General features: G+C 46.4%; 1 long non-coding RNA gene across 1 annotated transcript; it reads right to left on the reverse strand.

Annotated features, from left to right (window-relative positions):
* Window positions 1-9,866: 9,866 nt before the first annotated feature.
* Window positions 9,867-19,096, reverse strand: LOC308385440. The gene is made up of 2 exons (XR_013969512.1): window positions 18,271-19,096; window positions 9,867-10,106 (listed from the first exon to the last, which is right to left on the reverse strand). It is a non-coding gene; the product is annotated as an uncharacterized lncRNA (long non-coding RNA).
* Window positions 19,097-19,224: the final 128 nt, after the last annotated feature.

Raw genomic sequence — 19,224 nt, forward strand, 5'->3', positions numbered from 1 at the left:
GTGACACTGACCTCCCCAGAGACTGATGATGCTCTGAAGTCAGCACCTCCAGAAGTTAGAGTTAGTGTTAGTTTGTTGTGCTTCAGAGCAGGCTCCTGTTTATGCACCACAGCCTGCACTGTCCACAGTCTCCACAGTTCACCCTAGTCTCCGTACAATCTGGCCTTGACCTGTACGCTGCTCTGTCTGAGCCAGTGGTCTCTACTCCACTTGGTACTGCTTCTCCTGCATATTAAACTCTGTAGATTAAAAATGGAATGTCACTCAAAATCATATGTTGTGAGGACAGAGAAGTGAATACTTAGTAGTAGTTTCAAAACCTATCAATGCAACACTTTTTTCTCATGTCAAGTTTTAGTTGTCAATTGCTTTATCTAACAGTATCTTTTAAGAACGGCACGCTTGTTCATATTAGTGAATATACACACATAGTCAGACTTATGGAGCCTCCCACCACACATTTTTTTTCTCTCTTTCTATTTACAAACAAGTGATGTTTCCACATTCTCTTCACCCGTCTAAACGAAACACCCAGCGTACATCATTAGACATACACACACAATTATGGGCACACTAAGGTTTGTCACATGGAATGTAAATGGAGCTGGCACAAGAGAAAAAAGGTTAAAGATATTTAACCAGCTTAAAAAACTACAGGCAGATGTTATTTTATTACAAGAGACTCACAGGCCTGTCACAGGTATAAACGAACTTAAGCCTGTTATAATTCTAGACAAAGGGGAGTAGCAATTTTAATACATAAAAATGTTAATTTTACAGTACTCGATACAGTTATAGATCCAGAGGGTAGATTCCTTATTATTAATTTATCAGTATTTATCAGTATTTAACAAAAAGCTATGTATTGTAAGTACATGGTGGGCCATTTGGATACATATGGATACACCGTAATAACATGGGAATGGTTGGTGATATTAAAGTCCTGTTTGTGGCACATTAGTATATGTGAGGGGGCAAACACCTCAAGATGGGTGGTAACCATGGTGGCCATTTAGATGTCGGCCATCCTGGATACAACTTTTGTTTTTTCAATAGGAAGAGGGCCAAATGACACATCAAACTTATTAGTAATGTCACAAGAAAAACAATGGTGTGTGTGGTTTCAACGTAACTTTATTCTTTCATGAGTCATTTACAAGTTTCTCTTTGTTCACAGCCATTGACATGTCAAAGCATGACCTTCCTATTGCAAAGTGGGAAGCAGATTTGTCAGTCGGCTTAGACCAAAACTTCTGGTCTCAGGTATGCTTAAAAACCTTTAAATTGATTAGAAATCCCAGTCTGCAATTAATACAATACAAAATACTACATAGAGTGCACTATACAGGTCATCGGATGTTCCAGATAGGCTTTACATCTTCCAACAACTGCTCACACTGTCAAGGCAATACACCAGACAATTACATCCACGCTCTTTTGTTCTGTCCACCAGTGCAGAAGTTTTGGCGCGGGATATGCGAAGACTTATCAAAGTGTCTGAAATGTAAAATTCCAACCTCCCCTTTAGTGTGCTTGTTGGGCAAATTGGATGATGTCACTACAGAAACTAATACAGTCCACATGGTTTTTACTGCTCTATGCATTGCCAAGTCCTTGTTGGTCTGTCGCCGAGGTTGTGGGCGGGTGGGTGCACGGGTGCTCAGCCCTGGCGTAAGGGGTCTCTGGCGCATCGGCCTAACTAGGGGGCTCTTAAACTGGCAGGGAGTTTGTTCCATCCTTGCAGGAGTCCACTCTGCAGGTGGGGGAGAGTCATAGGAGAGGTGGAGAATAAACTTAACCTGGGTGTCTACTGTCTTGTGTAGTCTTGGAGATGATTGAATGTTAGGGTGGGTACAGTTTCCTCTGCGGTGGGGTCGGGTGGGCTTCCCCAGGGTCCTGTGGGGCTGGGCAGTCCTGCTGCCATAGGCCCCGGTCTGGATGGGCCTGGGCTCCCTTGCCTTGGTGGGTGCTGAAGGACGGGGGTGCCTACTGGGGTCAGCGGGGGAGCTGGGCCCAGGGAGGGGCATCTTGCGCCTCCTTTCTTTTCCTCCCCATCCCCAGCTTCCTCCCTCTTCCCACTCCAACACACCCACCCACACAAGTAGGGCCTTGGGGTGCGGGTGTGTCACAAGGGTGCAGGGGAGGCACCCCCCCCCCCCCCCTGTCCCCTTCTGGCCACCTGTGCCTCAATTTTATTCCACAACTTAGACATCCACATTACTCACACTCTCATAACATATACATATAGGGTCTTGAGGGTGGGCACGTTAACGGCGTCCAGTGGACAGTCTGTGTATTCAACCCCACCTCTGGCGCCGGTGTCCACCTCTCAATTTTAAATCCATGTAGACATTAAGGGTTCTCAGGAGGGGCCGTGCTAACATCTGCTGCTCTCTGGCTGCAGCACTATGCTCTCCCGTGTTTTAAATGCACCTTAGAACAACACGCAGCAACACTACACATGAGTGAGAGGAGGGAGGTTTGGGGTCTTCACACACCCCTGTTCTCTGCTTGCCATCGGGGTGGGGTGGGGGTGGGGGGCTGGAAGGGGGCTGCTGCGGAGCCTGGGCCAGTCTGCTTGCCTCCACCCTGGGGGAAAGGGAAATATCTCCTGGGTCATAGAGTTTGTTTGGGGAGTGTGATTGTGTGTAAAGTGTCCATGTTTGTCTATCCCTATGTTGGGTGAGTGCTGAGTGTTTGTATATGTGTGCATGAGGGTGGGAATGCATGTTTGTGTCTGTGTGTGCCTGTTTGTCTATGTGTACTGTATATGTCAGGTCGGGTCTTACACTCCACCTCTCTGGGAACTCTAGCCCTCCAAAGGCCTATCTCCCTTCACCACACTCCCTGCCGGTAACTGATGCCCTCAGGGGTCAGTGCGTTGGTTGTTCTTGGTGTCCAGGGCTGGGCGCTCAGGTGTGTACCAGCTCACTCTCGGTGACTACTTGGCGGGGCCTGGTGCCTGTTGCTCGGCCCCTCTGGCTTCTGCTCCGTGGCTACTGGGTGACCCCTCATCTGGAGCTCTCCTCAGCTCTTCCCAGGAGGGTGGTACGGATGCCCCCCCCCCCCCCCCCCCGGTGGTCCTCCTTGGGCTCTCGCACTCTGGAGCCTCTGGATGTCTGGAGCCTGGATCTCCTGCATGCCTGCTTCATGCCCTGGGGGACAGGGCTATGGCTCTCTATATCCTGTAGCAGACCATTACATGGGGAAACCTTTTGAATACAAGCGCACTGATCCACACAGGTGTGCACACGGGTGTTCACTGTTCATAGACTTAAACTACACCTCTATTGGCTGCTTTTAGTATTTACCGCTGTTTACACTTAGCTAGATTAACTTGATGGTGTTGTGCTTAGTATATTGCTCTGTTTTTTGTTTTTTTTTTGCTTGTTTTCTCTTCTTTTTCTCTCAACAGGTGATCCAGGAGATTCTTTTTCCTTCTTTCTCTTTTTAAGTGCCCTTTCTCACTGTCCCTCTTCCCTTCTGTTTTTCTTTTCCTTCGTCTTTCTTTCTCCCTTTCCGATCCCTCAGTCATGTCTGTCCCGTCTGTAACAACTGAAAATAAAATAAAATAAATATTATATTATTATTAAATAATAACAACAAAGTTTGATCAAATGGACCAATACGGCAAGGCCGTGATGATCCATTTGGCAAAGTCAATCCATTGGGTATCCTTGTTGGTCTTCAGACAACAATTCTGACAGCTAAAGAACCAAATGGGACAGGCAAAAAAAAGAAAGAAAAAAGAATGACATTTTATGACTTCTCTGTGAATTTTATTTAATTTGTAAGATGATGTGCATGAATATACACATGCAAAATTGTCATCAGATTCAAGAAATCTGTGCACTGGCTAATTGTATTATTACCATTGTGTTAAACAAATTTGAATCTTTCTGAAATGGCAAATTAATGATTATTATCTGCAATCTGTAAAATCTTATACCCCATTTCATTATCCAAGGCAACACATTTACCTCAAGAAACACTTCAGTTGTAAGAGAAAAGCCTGTAAACTTAAGCAAAAAACATCTCAATAAACTGAAATAATATTTACTGCCCTATTAGGCAGTAAAATATTGTTACCGTGTCACTGGCACCGGACCCTAATCGATGATGTGGAGCATGCCGGCGTTAACTGGGATTCAGGACTCAGCTGTACAGCTCCACATAAAGGTTAAAGATCACTGTGTAAAGACCGGCCCACCACGGTGCACAAATGACATGGTTTCAGTTTTATGGCTTACCACAAGCACCAGAGACCACACCCCTGCCACACTCACTCTTTCACGTTTTGGACCAAGAACACAGATAGTTTGAAGAAGGAGTCATATCTTGTAATGTTTTTCATGAAATTGAATTTCTTATTTAATTTAATTAATCTATGTTCCTGATCTCACATAATATGTTCAGGACATGAGAAATATATGCAATATTGCCAAAAGTTGTCTTTCGCCCACCCACTGATCAAATTCAACTGTTCCCATCACTTCCATGGCCACAGGTGTATACAGTCAAACACTAGGACATTTTGGACAGTTTCATGCTGTCCACTTTGTAGGAAAATTAGGGGGATGGCCCCTTCCTGTTCTAACGTTCGTGAGCACAACTTCAAAAAGCATGAAAGAACTTGACTGACCTGCACAGTCCTGATCTCAACCCACAGCTTTGGGATGAAAAACAGCAGGCCTTCTTGCCCAACATCGGTGTCTGACCTCACTAAAGCACTTCTGTAAGAATGGTCAAAAATTTCAATAAAAACACTCCTAAACCTTCTAAACAGCTTTAGCTCTTTCTTGGGCCCATCCAGGAATATGAAATGCCAAATATATTTTGGCATTTCGCTCAGATTGAATTAAAAAAAAAAGGTTTTAGAGTTTTAGAGCGAATTAAAAAAAAAAATAGACACTGGAATACAGTGCACATCTCACAGTGGTTTTTATCTGTGATGTTCTGAAAGCTTCTGGCAACCCTCGTTGGGTCTCAGCCATGCCAGTTAAGAAACACATCACCTCTCACAAGCTGTTATGTCTGCCTGAATCTCGTTATCTCCACACAAAGGGACCTTGGATAACAAGAGCATACTTCCCTTAATGATATATCTCCATGGAGATAACTGGAAATCACCTAGAAAGCATGACTGCAGTGTAGAGCCAGGAGGATAATTTAAGGCCATTTCATGTCCACACAATCACACAACTGCACTGAAGCTCTTGTGACCAAAGTGTCTCAGGGTTTTGCGTTCTTGGAAGGTCACTAAAGTGAGTGACCACACATACATCTGTGTCTCTCCATTCTCTTGCCTTGCAGGTAATAACCATACATTTTACAGTTCAGACAGAAAAAACTGAGACTATTTGTGCAAGCCTCTCTCATCTAATCTGTTGGCTTAAACTAAAATGTAGACTGCAGAAATAAATTGGTGTGTTTACCGTTCACTAGCATTTCCCCTTTTACTGTAACTCCCAATCTCTCTAATGTAAAACATGTTCAGCTGCCCTGAGAGGTTACCAGAAAACTAGGAAGAAAGCCTCAGCTGTGTCAGTGTCCAGAACAAATAAATGTCCTCCTAATCTATGGATATGGGTTTTTGTAACCTCAATACATATACTTTGTTTGCCTACAAAGTGTGAATGTTTCCTTTTTTGTTTAAATTAAACTTACAGCCAAATCATTATGATTGCTGTATACAGAATCCAAAAATGGTTCAGGAGGCTGGCTGCAGGGCCAGCACCAGCAACGGAGCTGATCTGGAGGCCTTCTGAATGGCCACTAATGCTCCACTGGGGACTGACGGAGGTGATGGGACAACTCATTGAGTTTCAGGTGGCTGGCTGTAGCGTGGCTTGGCAGGTAGCTGGTGGCGGTGAAGATCCTATGGTAGCTTGGCAGCTTGGCAGCTGGCCAGCCATGGCGCGGCTTAGCACAGACCACTGGCTTGGGCGGAGCAGGATCAGACGGCGATGCACTGGCTGAACATGAAGAAACCTCTGGCAGAGATGAAGCAGGACCAGATGGTGCGGAAACCTCTGGCAGAAAGGAAGCAGGACCAGGTGGTGTGGAAACCTCTGGTGGAACATGAGCTTACTGGGGCTGCACAGGGCTCACAGCAGACTCTGGATGCTACAGCTGGAGCTCATGTTGAGGGCTGGCCATTCTCTCTCTGGGAACAGGTATGGGTGCTGGGACTGGCCAAACACCACCTATCCACACTTGAGGAATAATTATGGGTGCAGGGACGGTTTGGATCCTGGCCCCACTTACTCTAGGAACAGGGACAGAAGTAGGAACTAGCTGGACAACAGCCACCCCCACTCAAGGAACAGGTAAAGGTGCATGACTGGACTGGGTCTCTGGTGCCCTTGCCCTGGGAACTGGAACTTCCACAATGTAGCCAGCAATCATTTTTTTAAGCTCACCTTCAGATGCTTTCTGTGCTGCTGAAGTAAAATCAGGTTTTCATTTCATTTATTTATTCATTTCAGGCCCAACAAAATACATATATTGAACATAAAGTGCACAAAACAAAAAACAAAAATTACCCGAAAAGGAGTGGGACGAAAGAAAACTTATTAAATCCCACCCCTATACTCACTCATCAACAAAAAAAACAATAAACTTCCCACAGCTACGCCCATCGTTACAACCAAACAAACCATCAAACCATCAACAGCCCCAGGCACATGCAAGCATCTCAACGGCAGCTCGCAAACAACAATTAGAACCATTGTAACTAAATACAGAATATATAATAATTATAAATTACCACAGGTAACAGGCAATAATAATTACATAGTGACAAGCACACATACATATACATACATACATATATATCTACACACACATGTACATATATGTACATTGTTGAAATCACCCAATTCTTTGAATCTTTGGGCTGAAGGAAGGACAATACTCGGTGTATTTATGCTCAATCAACAATCATTTATTTCCATACAATTCAACAATCAGAGCATTACAACGTCCGGAAGGGAGAGATGCCTGCAGAGGGTCAACAGCATGTCTCAAAATGGTAGCAACTTTCACAGACTTTTATAGCTAGTAACAGCCCCCCTCCTTGTCATAAAAGCTGCATCTTCACATGTTTTTCTAATTCTTAGCGAGCCTGGCTCCTGACCTTGCCTCCCTGTCTTTCTGTGTGAAGTAGGAAGGGGGGTAAGGAATGTGGTTTTATCTCTTCTGCCCAGACACCTAGTCCCCTGCTTACAGCCTTCTTCACATGATTCAGCAATAAAACATTTCAAGAAAACAGTGTAAGACATTCACAGCTGATCAAGGATACAGAGTAATGCACACTTTATCTAATGAACTACAAAATGATTATGTTTCTTTTATTCAAGAGTATAATACAGACTAAACTACATACATAGCACACCATCAGAACTAAAGGATAATATATGGCCTACAGCTGTTAACCTAATTTACTACATTGACTACTGGTCATAAAATGGCATATGTTTAACTACTAGTCTCAACAATCCCCCTTTGATCTCTTTTTTTAAAAAGAGATCACTTACAACACGCATTCCAGGGTCACAAGGTCCATGTCTCTCCACTCCTCAGGCTCATCCTTTAACAGAGGCATCATGACCCCCCGGCCCTCCGGCCCTGAGGCTACGGCCCTGTCAATAAGACGAACTACTAGTGCTCTGAGGCAAGGGACCAAACAACAACCACATGTGGTTAGGATTGCAGTGAGACCATGATTGACATAACAAAACCTTTCCATTGCCCAAAAACAGAAGTCATCCATTCCTCCAGCGGATTTTCAATACCTGAATGTTCATGCATATTATGGGCCAGAGTTCGTAGCCCCTCCAGTGCTCGAGTTACAGAGCCATCCGGAGCCGTATTATTGGGAATAAAAGTACAACACATTTGTCCAAACATTTCGCAAACCCCTCCTTTTTCAGCAAGAACCATATCCAGCGCCATCCGGTTCTGCACTGCCATCAGAGAGGTTGGACCTACTTGTTCCGCTAACCCCTGAATCGCATCACGGGTCAAATTTGACAGTCGGAGAACGTTATAATGCACATAGTTAATTCTATCTACGTTTTTGTTGGGGGTGACGGGAAACAAGGCAGAAAGTACTGGGATGTTCTCAAAACCGGCTGCTATCTGATCTACTAATTTAAACTCATTTGGGACGCCACGCGGAACACCGATAGAATCTATATATGTGGGTGAATTAACAGTTAAATCAAACGACCAAGAAGATCCTTTAGGCCACCCCTGACGTCTGCGCCTAGGTGGTCGTCGCGCATTCCCCTCTACCCCCTTGGATTTACCCTTACCCCCTATTATCAGCAGAGGCGCTCCTAGTCTGACCATGGCACAAACACCAACCGCTTCATTTGGTATCCGCACATGCAGACTCCCACCACCACAATAATAGTACAAACCGGCTCGAGCCCAAGTCCCCACAACCGTGGCGCCCGCACGCGCGCCCTCCCCTCTTCCTGGAAATGTGACCTCACACCAATCAGCCGGGATCTCTCCAGCATCATACTCCTGTGCTCCGGGATCATCTGCAGTAAAATTAAAACAAGTGTAATTAGCTTTCCTAGGTGTGAACGGTCCGGGAATGGTGTTTATATCTATTGGGGGAAATAAAGCAGACAATGGCGCACATTTTCCTGAAGATACTGCTCTCCGAGTAAGTCGGAGCATGCAATCAAAACCCCATGGGTCCTCTGGATGCAGAGGTGCCGGTTCAGTAAATAAACGTGGGCGTGCTGTAGCGCATGCCACACAATCAGACACCTTTTGCTCTTTTGCATTTTCAATCAGCCAGTCCAACCACAGGTTGCTGTCCACATACCCTGTGGCACGAGACATCAGCTGTCGGGGTTTCCACTTTGTGTAGTCCATTTTTGTTACCTTAGACACGGAAGGGGGGGCTTCGCTTGATGCGGTGTTGCTGCTGGATAAATTACAGCTTGATGCGATGTTGCTGCTGGGTAAATTACAGGGAGGGTCTTTAAAGTTTATCTTTATCACGCCCCTCGGGTCGTTCCCAAATACATCTACACCTAACACTAAATAAAACACTTTATCTTCTTTCCTGTACCGCTGCGGTGTAACCTGCCACCCACCAATAGACATTGTAAGTGGATTTTGAGTGTTACTGAAATCACGCTGAATCGCAAACCCTTCCCATCGGCCCCGTGTATCCCATCCTGGGAGGGTGTAACCGGTCACCATTTCCCACTCCTCACACGGGCTGTACCCCATGGTGGTGGGTTTACCTATAAGACAAGCATTCGTGAATCTTATGTCATGACATGTCCACACTTCGTACCCGCGCCAACTAGTCTGATCCTCCCCACACTTTATCACGGAACACAGATCAAAAGTGAAGGCTGTGGTGGATCCTCTAATGTAATCCACCTCTATGCCTCCATAATACTCCAAACAAGGATCTGGTTTCTCACCTACATTGCGCTCAGATCTGGTCGCCTCAGGGTCTGCGAGAGGAAGAGGAGGTGGATGAGTTCTGTAACTGGGCAACTCACACAACAGAAAAACAGTAGTTAGCACACCAATAGTGATCATGGCTAACACTCCCATCAGTTTCCAGTTCTCCAGAAACTTTATTTTTGCATTAGACTTTCCCTCCCCCATTTCAGTGCTTGCTAATAGCTTCTAGACTAGAGCTTAGGCCTAAGGCACTTTTAACTTTAATTTTACTGCAGCTAACAATATCTTTTCGTCGGGTGATTCTCGACTTCTTTCTTCAACCTCCGGGGTGGACTACCCTTTGGTCGTTGCACAGATCAGGGGATTATTCTGCCCCTTCTATACTAAGATCTGTGTTTTTTGGGGTCACAGCCGTGTCCCCCTTTTTCGCCAAGAGCCTCTCCGACCGCCTAGGCTCCTCTGCCGCCGCACACTGGCTCCAGTGGTACCAAGTGTCGCCTTTGCCCCTCAGCTGGACCGCGTGAGAGGTTCGAGTGGTCACCTCGAAAGGTCCCGTCCACCTGGGCTCGTCCCACTTTCGCTTATACACCTTCAGCCACACCCACTTCGCCTCTGGCGTGGTCACCTCCTTTCCGGTTGGGTCTCCCACCTGCGCAGTGAAACTAGAGACAAGAGCTTTTAGTGCTTTAAACTGTTTCACATGTTCAGACACGTTTACCTCCTCTCTTAATTCTTTTACACCTGCTGCAGGGCCTGGAAATTGTCTTCCTGTCAGCAGCTCATATGGAGTGAACCCAGTGCGCTGATTAATGGCGCACCTTACACTCATTAGGGCTATGGGAAGAGCATCAACCCAATTCATATTTGTCTGTGCACAGATTTTTTCCAATTTGTTTTTAAGATTTTGGTTCATTCTCTCCACTTTCCCCTGAGATTGTGGATGGTAAACTGTACCATATCTATGTTGCAACCCCAACATACATTCCACTTCAGCGAGATCTCGATTTTTAAAGTGAGTGCCATTATCTGATCTTACCTTCTCTGGGAATCCATGCCAGGGGACATAATAATTCACCAGACATTTGATCATTTTTTTACTATCCTCTCTGCGCGTTGGCCAGGCCTCTGGCCAGCCAGTCAGCGCATCCACACACACCAACAGATATCTAGACCCTCGAACAGTAGTTATCATGTCAGTGTAATCAATCACAATTTCCTGGCCTGGTCTTTCTGGCAAAGGAAACTTACCCATTTCTGGTTTCACGGTGGGCTTCGGATTGTATTGTCCACAAATCAGGCAGGTTCTCACGTGTTCCCTTACCAGGTTTTTCATGTAGGGATGCCACCAATGACACAAATCCCTTTCCATCTGGGCCACTCCCACAATCCTTCCGATTGTACGGCCCCTCTTTCCTGCCACACCGCCTTTTCCTCGGGTGAGGCTCCTCCTTGCGCCTTTTCGATGTCCTCTCGCTGTTGGGCTGGCAGGTCTCCCCATTCCATACCCATACTTACCATTTGTTTTCCTTCCTTATAGCCTGCCGCCCGTTTTGCTTCCTCGTCGGCTGCTCTGTTTCCTTTTGCCACCCAAGTGTCAGACTCGTCATGCCCTTTACACTTTATGATAGCGACCTCCAGAGGTTCTTTCAGAGCGTCCTCCAGCTGTCTCATCTCCTCCTCATGTTTGATCGGTTTATTTGTGGCTGTTCTGAATCCAGCCCTCCTCCATTGCCCCAGCTCCACATGTGCTGCTCCAAACACATATGCTGAGTCTGTATAAATGTTAACTCTTTTTCCTTTCCCTAATCTCAGAGCTTCTATTACTGCAATAAGCTCTGCTCTCTGCGCTGACTGAGACCCTTCCAATGTTCCTGATTTCTCCACCAGCAGCTGGTCTCCAACTCCTTTCACCACTGCATAACCTGTTTTCAATCCTTCACTCGGATCCCTAAAACAACATCCATCTGTAAAATAATCATCTGCCTCACTCACCGGTTCTGCTCTCAAATCAGACCTTACTTTCTCTTCAACCTCTACTATTTGTGCACAGTCATGAGGTGTGTCCCCCCCCCCCCCCCCCCCATTTGATCTGCCATGTTAATCCCTTCATGTGTGAAGGTCAAGTTTGGAGACTCCAGAATCTTAGTCAGTCTCTGTTGTCTCAGTGGGGTCATTGTAAATGCCTGTGAGTTCACATAGGCCACCACACTGTGTGTTGTGAGCACTTTCAGTGGGTGCCCTCTCACAATGTGAGCCACTTTCTGAATTATTTTTGCTACCCCTGCTGCATGTTGTGTGCACATGGGGTGTCTTTTTTCTGTGTTATCCAGGCCAATGCTGATATACATCAGCACCTGTCTCCTTCCCCCTTTTTTCTGAAACAACACACCATTTACTGCTCCATTTGTTTCAGAAACATCAACTGAGAAATCAGAGTTATAATCGGGGATTGCCAAATCTGCTGCACGAGACAGGGCCTGTTTTAGTTCAATGAACCGCATTTCAGCTTCAGTGGTCCAGTTCAGATTAGCTGTGAGGTCTCTCATGCCGTGTTCTTTCACCAAATCCCTCAGGGGTTTGGTTTTGCCCACATAGTCAGGAATGTAGTGTCTACTGTAACCTGTGAGCCCAAGAAATGACAACATTTCCTTAACTGTACGTGGCTGGGGGTGTGACATAATTGTTTCCCTCTGGGACGCCAACATGCCCACCGTCTGCATCGCCACCACACGACCTAGAAATGTAACTTCAGTTCTGACAAGTTGGAGTTTTTCTCTACTTACTTTAAAACCTGTTTTAGCCAGCTGACGAAGCACAGTCATTGTCGCTTGAAAACAAGCATCAGCTGTTTTAGCGGCAATCAGCAAATCGTCCACATATTGGATCAGTGTGCATCCTTCAGGTAATACACATGGAGAAAGAGCATTTTTAAGTACCTGATTGAAAATCCCAGGTGAAAGGGCAAAGCCCTGCGGCAGCCGTGTGTAACGCAGCTGCTGGCCCCTGTAAGTAAATGAAAAAATATCTCTTAAAGATGGATGCAGAGGGAGACAAAAGAAAGCATTTGCCAAATCTATGCATGTGAACCACCGCTGATCTGGAGATAAATTAGTCAGAGCTGTGTAGGGGTTTGGTACAGGTACTGTTGGTGTCTTAAGGACAGCGTTTATTGCCCTAAGGTCATGTGCCATGCGATACTTGCCCGTGCCTGATTTTTCAACTGGGAGGATCGGAGTATTCCATGCAGAGGAAGACGACTCCAACACACCCACCTGCAGGAGCCCTGAAATTGTTTCTGCAATCCCATTATCTGCCTCTGGACTGTGTCTGTATTGTGAACGCCAAATAGGGGTGTCATCCTTTAACTCAAATGTGATGGGTGAACAAAATGTTAAACCCACATCAGTGGGACCTTTAGACCACAGAGTGTCTGGGAGTTCTGTTAAGCCTTTAACAGCTTCCTCGTGATCAGATTTCTCCCTGCCATGTGTTCGTTTTAAAAGTTTGTGTTCTAACACACTCTGATCAGTGGCGGTCACAGAAATTCGATATGTTTTACAACTGGGTGAGTATGAGACATCAGTGAGTTGTGTTTGTTGCCAATCTGTGGCCCTTGTGGCTGTTCTCACCATTGGGCCTAAATCTTTTGCTTGATGACCCTCATGTACTGCCAAGGACACATGGGGAACCGCTTCATCCCCCATTCTATACCAACTCATTTTATCTTCAGGGAGTGGAACAAACACTGCCACTCCAGCTGAACCAACATAAATGTCCTGAGAGTTAAGCTCCCAAGTTGTCTCATCTAAACACTCATTAAATATTTCCTCAAACCACTCAGTGTGCCGACCATTGTCCACGCCCCCTTCTGGCCGAACGTGGCATGTAGGTATTGTACTGCTGAGGCGGGTCAGGGCACTCTCGAACCCAATGTCCAGTCTGACCACAGTTGAAACACGCAGTCCCTGGCACATATGGACCTCCTCTAAGCGCACCCCTTTGTCTGCCCATGCCGCCGCCTCCTCCCCGCTGACCACCACGTGAACCCCAATTTCCTCTACCGACCCCACGGCCACCCCAATTTGTGCCTCGCGCAGGTCCCTGTGTGTCTACTGGCAATACATTAGGATCAACATATGTCCCCATTTGCTGGTAACCTTGAGCTACCATTACTTTAGCTATTTTTTCATTCTTTTTCTTTTCATTTGCTTTTACCCTCGCTTCACCCAGCTGTAATTTCAACAATTGCTCTTTCATGTTATCTGTATCCTCACTTTTAGCCATAACCTCATCATGAGCTTTCTGCAGGCGATGCACCAGATGTTTCTCCCACACGTTAGATTCCGCCCCCTCCATGTCGGGATTATCAGTCATGGCCACTCTGACCTGTTCGGGCACACCTTTTAACACAGCTTCTCTTTTTTTTTTTTTTTTTTTTTTTTGGCCTGTCCCGTTTGGCTCTTTTGCCATCAGAATTGTTGTCTAAAGGCAAAGAAAGATGCCCAACGGATTTACTTTACCAAACTGACCATCCCAGCCTTGCCGTAATGGTCCATTTGATTCACCTTTTATTGTTTATTTTATTTTCACTTACTGAATACGGGACAGACTTGACTGGGGGAAAGAAGGGGAGAAAGAAAGAGGGAAAGAGAAACAGCTGAGAAGAGGGACGGGGGAGAAGGGCAAAAGACAAAAACCAACAGAACGGGCAGAGAAAAAAAATGCATATATCAATCACCTGGATCACCTGCTGAGAAAGAAAAAAGAAAGCAAGCAGAAGAGAACAAGAGTAATAGAATAAACAACATCACAATGATATATGGGAATATGACAGTAAATACTAAATGTTAAACATTATTGTGCAGCACATAAGATCAACAGAACACAGTGTGCTTTGAGGTAGGAGCCAAAAAGGGTGTAGTTTGTGGGTGTGATCACCCGTGTGTACACCTGTGAGCATGGACGCGCTTGTTTTTTGTTTTTTTTTAAAAGGTTCCTTCATGTAATAATCTGCTAGAGGGTGTGGGGGGGCCACAGCCCCGTCCTCCAGGGCGTGAAGCAGGTGTGGAGGAGATCAAAACTCCAGACATCCAGAGGCCCCCAGAACACAAGAGACCAAGGAAGACCAACAGAGGGGCAGCTGCGCCACTGTCCCGGAAAGAGCCGAGGAGAGTCCCAGATGAGGGCTCACTCAGCAGCCGCGGAGCAGAAGCCAGGGGGAGTTGCAGTGACGCGCCCGTGAGCTCCGCCGGCAGCCAGCTGCGCCTGAGTGACCGAGCCCCAGGCCGAGAGGCCGGGGGCACCCCACCTCCGAAGTGGCCCGAGCGAGCCCCAGGCTCCAGGCCCCGATAAGCGGCTGCCAAGGAGTGAGCTGGTGTGTACCTGGGCGCCCACCCCCGGACACAAAGAACCACCAACGCACCGATGTCTGAGGGGGTCCGCCACTGGCAGGGGAAGTGGTGGTAGGGGGAGATAGGCCTCCAAACCTTGGAGGGCCTGAGATGTCCCCAGAGAGGTGGCGCCTGACACCCAACCTGACATATAGACACAGACATACAGGCACACACAGATACAAACATCCATTCCCACCCTCATGCTCTCATATGCACTTACTCCACACTCAACCAACGTGGAGACAGACATAAAGAGACGTTGTACACACGATCACACTCCCCAAGCGTACTCTACAAACCGGGTCTAGGTGCCCCCGCCCCTGGAGGGGGGAACTGCACCCAGACCCACGTGGTGTTTCCCTTTTCCCTGCGGTGGGGGGAGGCAGACCGCCCCGACTCCGCAGCAGCAGGAAGGCTCCACACTCCAGACCGCAGTCGGACGGCCAACTCCTCCTCCTAGTCCTAGCCCCCCTGCTCCAGCAGGTCACAGAGAAAAAAGAAAAAAAACACAGCTTCTCTAAACCACAATTGTTGCATCTCCTCTCTACCAGGATGCTGGCCAGTGCTAAGGGCCCACGTAGCTTTAGCCTGTTCTATGTACTCCCTTGGAGTTTGATCAGGCTTCCACAACAACTTCAAAATCTTAGCAGCATTCGGAGTGGGATATTTTTCACGTAATGCATGTGATATTTCATTCACAACACGGCAAAACGGGTTGCTATCAACCATCAATGCTGTACCTGCTATCTTTTCTATGTCATCCAGTGCTGTGCCTTTGACACATCTGGCAACCACAGCTCTGAAATCACCCAGGGCCAGTTGAACACCTGTTGTTGCTCTGTCAAACTCTCTCAACCACCCCGCACCTCCGTCTGTAATAGGAGGTAATAACTCAATCAATGCAGTTACATCTCCCACCCCGTATGGCTTGTATTTCATGTGACCCCCAGCGGTCACCACCAGGGGGAATGTCCCCGGCAGAGCCTATCTTCCTGGCTCCGACGCATCATGGGGTGTGGTTTGTTGGCAGGTTTGGGCTTGACTACTCTGCCTCTTCCTGATTTTTCTCTAGCTGCTCTATTGTGAAAGGCCCCTCCTAGCTCCGGCCCTGCATCTAATTTCTGCTTTTCCCAGACACTTACTGGCGTATTATCATCCAGTGTGCCGGATAGCCAGCCCTCGTATGCGTCCCCATCAGGCCCGCACACCTCACCTTTCTCAACCTGTGGTGCAACAACTACTCCACTTCCTGCCTCATCATCAGAAATTTGATGACGCTGCTCTAGAGTCATTATAGCTGTTTCAAGCAGCCGCACAGCCCGCTCTTCTTCAGTCTCTTCCTGCTGGGGAGACTGTTTCATGGGCGGTGACTGCACTCCGCCACAAGCTCCCTCCTCATTAACAAAAGTGGAGCTTTGCTTTATTCTTTCACTCTTCGGGGCTGGAGTAGGTCGTTTGGGCTAAAGGGTAAAGGGGGGCGGGGGCCTGATAGGGAGGGGGAAAGCCAGTGAGCGATGACTTCACCGGAGAAGCCGGCAGCATCAGCTTCTCAGGCTCCTCCCTTCTCTCCCTCATCCAGTGCTCCACCCCCTGGCATGTCACAGCCCACCTCGTTACACGGGCTTTCTCCTCCTGCACCTCCTTCAACTCCTGTCTGACCCTTCGCTTCCCCCAAAATAAGACCTCCTCTAACTGTTTACTAAGCTCATGTTCTTTTTTCTGGAGCTTCTGTGCTATTCCCAGAAGCACTTTTGCCAACGACCCTCTTGATTCTCCTCTCACTCCTTCATTATCACACAACTCCTTAATTTTTGTTGTCACAGCTGCAACCTTTGATTTTTTCTCTGGCACGTCTGCAGGTTGCATGACCTTCAGCACCCGCAACAACTCCTTCACCTGCTCTTCAGAAGTTTTCCACTCACCCTGCATTTCTCCTCTTTCTATGTCAGATTTAAGACCCGACATATTCACACCACCACACACCTCCTACACTCTCTCTCCCTTTTTTTTTTCCTAAAATGCTTACACCACAGAGTAATACACCCAGTTATGCCCGTCTATCTCTATGTGGCTCCAAATTCCCTCTTTATTTAATTTCACACTCGTCAGGGGACAGGCACACAACAATTTCAACCACTGAAACGAGGAATTCAACCTTTTTATTTCTTTACTAATCTAGACTCAACCTTTGTTCGCAAAATGTGTCTTGTTCTAGTCCGGAATAAATGTGAACACTGCGGTTCCAGTGTTATTCCAGTGTTCCAGTGTTATTCCGTAGCTAAGCGGGAGTCCTCAGTTCCCAAGTCGCCACCTCGGCACTTAACCTGCCTGCACGTCTACAGACAGGGGGGTTGCCAAACCATGAACAAAATTAGTTTCCACAGGTACACTAGACATCAACCTTTGATCCTAAAATGTGTCTTTGCTCTAATGTCCTCCTATTCAAACACATCAACCGTCACTGTCACTATGTTCACGTTTCACACTCACAAAAAACACACTCAGAGCGTGCCTCACTTACACTCAAAACAACACCCAGAGCGCGCTTTACACACAAAACAGCACCCAGAGCGCGCTTCGCAGCTTCGCACACCCACAATGAGACACACAGAAAGCGCTTTTCATCAGCAGAAGTTTGCACAGAAACCTCTGAGCTCAACTGTTAAAATTCTTCTGAAGCACAACCAAAGCCCAAATACCCCTGTCTCTGCGTTTATGACCGCCACAACGGGGCAAAATCGCATCATAAAAGTGATGCCTGCGTCCCCAGAAGTTATACCCGACACCATAAACCAGGTTTTGCTCTATGTACTTCTTGGCAAGTAAAATTTTACTTTATTTTATGACCGCAGCCCTCGAGGCAAAAACCGACACCACAAACCACTTCAAACCTCTATTCAATGTGCTGAGACCAGCAACCCCTCAGTGCTGCACTCACGGCCGCACCACCGGAACACGGCCGTATCATAAACCAAACCTACGGACGTGTTGCGCTTTCGCGTTGCCAGCGTTCAACCGCACCGTGAGCCAGCATCTGCTTTTCCTTAAATCAACTTCTATTTCATGGCCGCATCAACGATGACTCACCGACACCATAAACAAACTTCAAAACCTCGACTTCAATGTACTGAACTAATGGCTGCGTCTCCAAAAAAAATTCTAATGTATTATTACTACAGAAGCCAGTTTTAGACAAAATTAAATGTGGAAGGTAAAGTGGGCTGCAACTAGCTCAACGTAGTGTCTTATTAGTTTCTCGGTAGAAGCAGTTTATTTAACACACTGGAATTCAGCCTCAACTTATGTTGTTAGTATCTTGCGCCAAAAACCAGACACCGACAAATTTACTGTGAAAATACATGTGACTCAGCGAACAGATTAATTTGGAAAGCCCAATATGCACATTTGGTATAATACAACAGGCTGTGCTTACCTTTTTGTTGTTAGACCGGTCTTCCGTTCGCCTCGCCCCACGATCTCACCAAAGGCCAAATCTGCACCTCCTCAGCACGCCAAAGATCCGGGTCACATGGCACCAAGTTGTTGAAATCACCCAATTCTTTGAATCTTTGGGCTGAAGGAAGGACAATACTCGGTGTATTTATGCTCAATCAACAATCATTTATTTCCATACAATTCAACAATCAGAGCATTACAACGTCCGGAAGGGAGAGATGCCTGCAGAGGGTCAACAGTATGTCTCAAAATGGTAGCAACTTTCACAGACTTTTATAGCTAGTAACAGCCCCCCTCCTTGTCATAAAAGCTGCATCTTCACATGTTTTTCTAATTCTTAGCGAGCCTGGCTCCTGACCTTGCCTCCCTGTCTTTCTGTGTGAAGTAGGAAGGGGGGTAAGGAATGTGGTTTTATCTCTTCTGCCCAGACACCTAGTCCCCTGCTTACAGCCTTCTTCACATGATTCAGCAATAAAACATTTCAAGAAAACAGTGTAAGACATTCACAGCTGATCAAGGATACAGAGTAATGCACACTTTATCTAATGAACTACAAAATGATTATGTTTCTTTTATTCAAGAGTATAATACAGACTAAACTACATACATAGCACACCATCAGAACTAAAGGATAATATATGGCCTACAGCTGTTAACCTAATTTACTACATTGACTACTGGTCATAAAATGGCATATGTTTAACTACTAGTCTCAACAACATATATACGCACACACTTTTTTTTTTTTTTTGGAATCATACCAGCAATGGTAAGAGAACAGACATTACAGAGCACACTAAAACATCATTGAGTATACTGTGACCAGACCAACTGTTTGTAGAGGAATTTAAATCTATGAATATTTTTGCATTGTTCCAGTTGTAAACTCAGACTGTTCCAGATTTTCACACCACATACAGACACACAAAAA

This window comes from Rhamphochromis sp. 'chilingali', assembly GCF_963969265.1.
Source record: "Rhamphochromis sp. 'chilingali' genome assembly, chromosome: 18".
Lineage (NCBI taxonomy): Eukaryota > Metazoa > Chordata > Actinopteri > Cichliformes > Cichlidae > Rhamphochromis > Rhamphochromis sp. 'chilingali'.